Source organism: Austrofundulus limnaeus, unplaced genomic scaffold, assembly GCF_001266775.1.
Source record: "Austrofundulus limnaeus strain Quisiro unplaced genomic scaffold, Austrofundulus_limnaeus-1.0 Scaffold188, whole genome shotgun sequence".
Classification (NCBI taxonomy): Eukaryota; Metazoa; Chordata; class Actinopteri; order Cyprinodontiformes; family Rivulidae; genus Austrofundulus; species Austrofundulus limnaeus.
In genome coordinates, this window is record NW_013952590.1 from 84,822 (window position 1) to 89,821 (window position 5,000).

At 38.5% G+C, this 5,000-nt stretch overlaps 1 protein-coding gene across 1 annotated transcript in view; it reads right to left on the reverse strand.

Moving 5' to 3' along the window:
• shroom4 (shroom family member 4) overlaps positions 1-5,000 on the reverse strand; it is a 138,452-nt gene that overhangs the window by 63,287 nt on the left and 70,165 nt on the right. The window lies entirely within an intron of this gene.

Here is a 5,000-nt window from a genome sequence, read left to right on the forward strand (position 1 = left end):
CCATTATACAGGCGGGGCGCCCGCCAATGAGTCTACATCAGATCATCTGCTGCACACAGTTCTGATCATTTATTATCAATAATAATTTTATTGATAATTATCATGAGGAGTCCTTAACTAGGATGTAGTTAGGCAATTAAATATTCATGTATGCGTAAATTTATTACCATAATTGCATGAGTCACATAAATTTATGTTTTAATAAAACAAGTAGCCCCCCCCCCACCCAAGCCCAATTTCCTACGGGAAACACTAATAACCCAACCAAACTAAGGTAAAACGACAACGGTTTGGATCAGTCCAAACTTGACCCAACATCGGGTTATAAATTTAGCTATTTTAAACCCAGAAGTTTTTAGTGTGTAATAAGTCTTTGCAAAATTTCTTTCAAAGCCACAAATTTATCCAATTTCAGTCCAAAATAATCAAAAAGCTAAAACCAGATAGTTCTAGGAGCAGAAAAAACAGATTTTTTTGTGGGAAAGTTTAAATGTTGGTCAAATTCTYTTCCAACAGATCTGCTTTATGAGAGGTCTTTTAGTTTTACCTGAATATTTCAGACAGAACTAAAACACACAAAACAATGCTGACAGCACATAAAAAAGGAGAGTGTAGAAAAAAATGAATGAACGAACATGTAAATTCAACAAATGTGTTCTATGGGGCATAGGGGCATGTGGGCATCCACACAACTCAGGAAACCAAACATGCAAACTAGGGATGCACCGATTCACATTTTTCACTTTGATTYAAWCAGATACCTGAAATTTGKATWTCRGAGAGCTATGGATCATCATTATCTTTCACAGCAGAGGGAGAAAGCCATCTCCARTCAATACGATGAAAAGTCATTGTAACATTCTCAGAGGCTATATACTCTAGCAGACTGTCCTTGTGGGCCACAGTTTTCATTTAAGAGACAATTCCCTCAATTCTTTGCGTTCACGTGGTAGGAAGCAATTATTACGCAAGACTGTTTCACGTTATCACTGCAATATACCCTGGTGAACTCTGAGTCAATTTTGTGCTTTATAATTAGCTTCCGCTAAGTTTTATGAACATAAGTGCTTTAGAAATTGAGCACCTAACTTTTGGATTAGTGCTGTCCACCACTGCTGGTATGTTCAGGAGCCATTAAACCCTTTCGTCCATCCATCCATTCATTATCTGTACATGCTTATTCCTTTCAGGGTCACGGGGGTCACTGGTGCCCATATCCAGCAGTCACAGTGCGAGGGGCGGGGTACACCCTGGACAGGTTGCAAGTCCATCACAGGATCACACATAGAGACAAATGAGACAAACAACCATTCACTCTCTCACTCACACCTAGGGACAATTTAGAGTTATCAATTAACCTAACAGTCATGTTTTTGGTCTGTGGGAGGAAGCCGGAGTACCTGGAGAAAACCCACCCATGCACTGAGAGAACATGCAAACTCTACCCAGAACGGTCCCTGGGCTGGGATTTGAACCAGCAACATTCTTGCTGAGAGGCATCAGCTCTACCAATTGAGACACTATGTCGCCACCCTTTAGTCCTTGGATGCTTAATATGATTGTTTTCTTGTTTTCTTACGCTAAATCATCCAAAAATGGAAAAAGCAAATGTGTTGATTGAGGAGGTTGCATTGTCGAATGTCCTGTCACGTTACAAACTTCTGGTTGTTGCGACAACTTAATTTCGAGGACATGTTTGAATTTTTAAAGTGACTTAAATATGAAAAAGGTATTTTTTCACACATTTTGTAGAATAAGGAAATAAATTACCGTCTAAATGTTTGTTCAAAAAGAGAATGATTATTAGGAGGTTGCTTAGCTGCAAATGAATATATTGGTATTATGTTTGTTCCCACACACACACACTCACTCACAGTGGGAAAACCCCTTAAAGTGAGACATATGTACATACCAGACACTGACACACACACACACACAGACTGATCCTGAGTGAGATTCTCATCATAACCCTTAACATTCCTCGAGGCCATTTTCTGTGTGATCATTGGTCAGCCTGCCAGCGTGAATCTCTGTGACTGTACATTATWCACTGTTGTAAATACCGCACGAGCATTAGACAAGGGTCTGCCGGCTGCAGAATAAGGAGCAGAATACCCCCGACCCCCGACAGCTTCTGAAAGCTGGACGCCAGACCTGGTTTCAGACGCGGAACAAGAAGCATCTCTGCCAAACAGCTGTCTAAAGATGTCGAACGTGACAAAGAAACAGTTGTTCAACTTGTAAACTCTTCCACACTGGTTACTGGTCCTGCTCAAGATGAGATCATGGAAAGCATCAACGTCAGTGAAACAGGAAGGCTAATTTAAAAAAAATCGTAAAAAAAATTACGTTTTATTTTATTTTTAAAATGCGTGACCTGAAAACATGTTTGTACACTGTTGTTAGACGGCAGCACCAAAACAAAAGGGTCCAGAGTTTAATGATGCTTGAAATTCTCAAAACATACGTCTTCTGGTTACTAAATTAGCCCATGGTTATTGTTCAAACTTTCATTGACAAAAAAAATCGATAAATTGGATTTTTTAATCAAAACAAACTTCACCATTTTATTTTTGACTAGTCAATACTGTATGTGATCACAGGGATTAAACCAATACTTAACAGTAATATACTCAAAAGGGTGAAAAGGATCATAATATTAACAGATTTGAGCGAAGAGACAGAGGGGTGAAACTGTTTTATTCACTCTGCTACATTGCTACAAGTCTTTTCYCGTTAAAAGGTGGGGCATCAGATCAGTTTTACAGATCAACATTTCAACCTTTTAATAATTAGACTCATAACTACTGAAGTGTGAACTCATTTACAGGGAACCCTTTTTAAAGTGTTTATTTATTACTGCAAGCAAGGAAATGATTTTATTGAATTTCACATCAGCTTAGAAATGTTCAGTCAGCCCTGATGCTGCTGGCTGTCATCACCCCAGAGAAGGACTGCCTTGTGGTGGTACAGATGAGGCCTTACCCTGTGAGTTCACAGGGTTCCTACAGCTTAAGGCAAGGCTAATTTAAGACTTTTTAAGACCTAATTAATGCCACTTATAATGAAATTTAAGACCAAATTTACAACAAAACACAAATGGAAAAAAAGCCCGTTAGCAACAATTTTAGCCAAATATTTAAACAAAACGAGCTGTAAGAGGCATTCGGTCAATTATTTTAAAAATCAAATAAAAGTTACCAATTACTGTAATATTTGAGACGAATTAGTCATCCTACGTACGTAACGTGTTAACGTTTTTAAGACCTCTGAAAGATTGATTTAAGACATTTTAAGGCTAATTAAGGGCTTATTTTTGGATTGATRAATTCAATGCCTTTTAAGACTTTTTAAGGATCCGCAGGAACCCTCCTGGTTCAGCAGACAGGTGTGCTACCTGTTCAGTGCGCTGAAGGGCGGCTTGTGGACCCTGGTCTCCAACCAAGGGTCAGTTCAGGTCGTCAGCTGTYTGAAAGTCACACCAAGGGTGGGAAGTTGCTGAAGCAGGTCGGAGTTCCGCTGATGAGGAAAAGTTGGGCTTTTGCTCCGGCTCTCTTCAAACCAAAAAAGTACATCTTGCAGTTTAAAAAGAAAAAATCTCTTCTTTTTATTTTGACCAGATTGAGGGATTTATTTGTTAAAATAGTGTAACCGGATCCAAACTGCAATGATGTCACCAAACTCAGGGCTTCACTTGGTCAGTGCAGTAGTTGCGTTTCTGGTTTATTGCCCCAGGATACACCAGGACCAGACGAAAAGGAAGGCTGGGGAAGCAGCGCTCCGCCACAGGTCGCTTGAGGCTCACTGGGACTGTGTCAGGGTCCGAAAGGGCTGCTGGTGAGACGTTTGCTGCTACAGACAACCTTCAGTCAGATTCTGAAAATCAATCCTTGCTATAGGGACTTAGGCTTTTCCATTTGCTGGAATTTCATTTGGCTTCTAACAAAATCATTACTAAGAAAATGGTTCTTTACTCAGGAAAAGATGAAGATGACGCATCAGGCTGTACTTTGAACAGGACAAAATAACTTAAAAATTGCCTTTTTTTCTGGACAACCTGACAGATTTCTGCTCTAAAATTATTTAAAACAAAGGGATTATATTTACAGAACCTTAGGTCATATGGCCATTTAGTTTTTATATTTAATCAATTAATTAATTACATCTATTACAGTACAGTACACTATCCAAATAGCAAAAACTGGGTTTATGTTCCTATAATCCCACGTAGAATTTAATTTTGCTCGTATTTATGATAAAGTCCTAATACTTGAAACTAACATTCTCATGGTGAGAAAATTATGTTTATTTTTTTTTTTTGGGGGGGGGGGGAGTGAAATGGAGACAAATTTTTGCTCTAATCTTGGTCATACAAATATGTTTATTAGTGTTTGTTTAATTCCAAGAACTAAAGCAGTGGCGTACTCTCTCTGTTAGCAGGAGTTTGGTTATGAATGCAAGCTGGATGTGTCTGTWTGCTAATGATGATGCTCCGGATGCACTAGATTTTAATACAATGTTAGATCTTTAGATACAAAAATCCAGGTAACTGTAGGGGGAATGCTGAACTCTTACCCAGTTGCTACAGTCAGAAAATCTTTCCAAATGATCTTCAATTCAAAAAAAAAAAAAAGAAGCTCAACAAAACAGAAACGGAAGTTAGTTCATCTTGAGATTGATTTAACATATTTTAGCAGTTCAAATAAATACACACAGCGCAGCTYATTACAATACAAACTTTGGAGTTTAAATGTGGAAACGTTGTTATGTGACCTCAGATTGGTTACAGAGTTTTAACCCACATCCTCTAATTAAATGTTAAAATGTCAAGTGGAATTTGTTTCAGGCTGGAAATGTTCCTGCTGTTAGGTTCACTTCTGGAGCCAAAATACCTACAATGACTCAACATGTACAGGAAGGGAAAATACAGCTTTGATTTCTGTACTTACCAGAAACAAAGTGTTTCATCTTCCACTTTCCGCGAGCCCTAATGTTTTGCC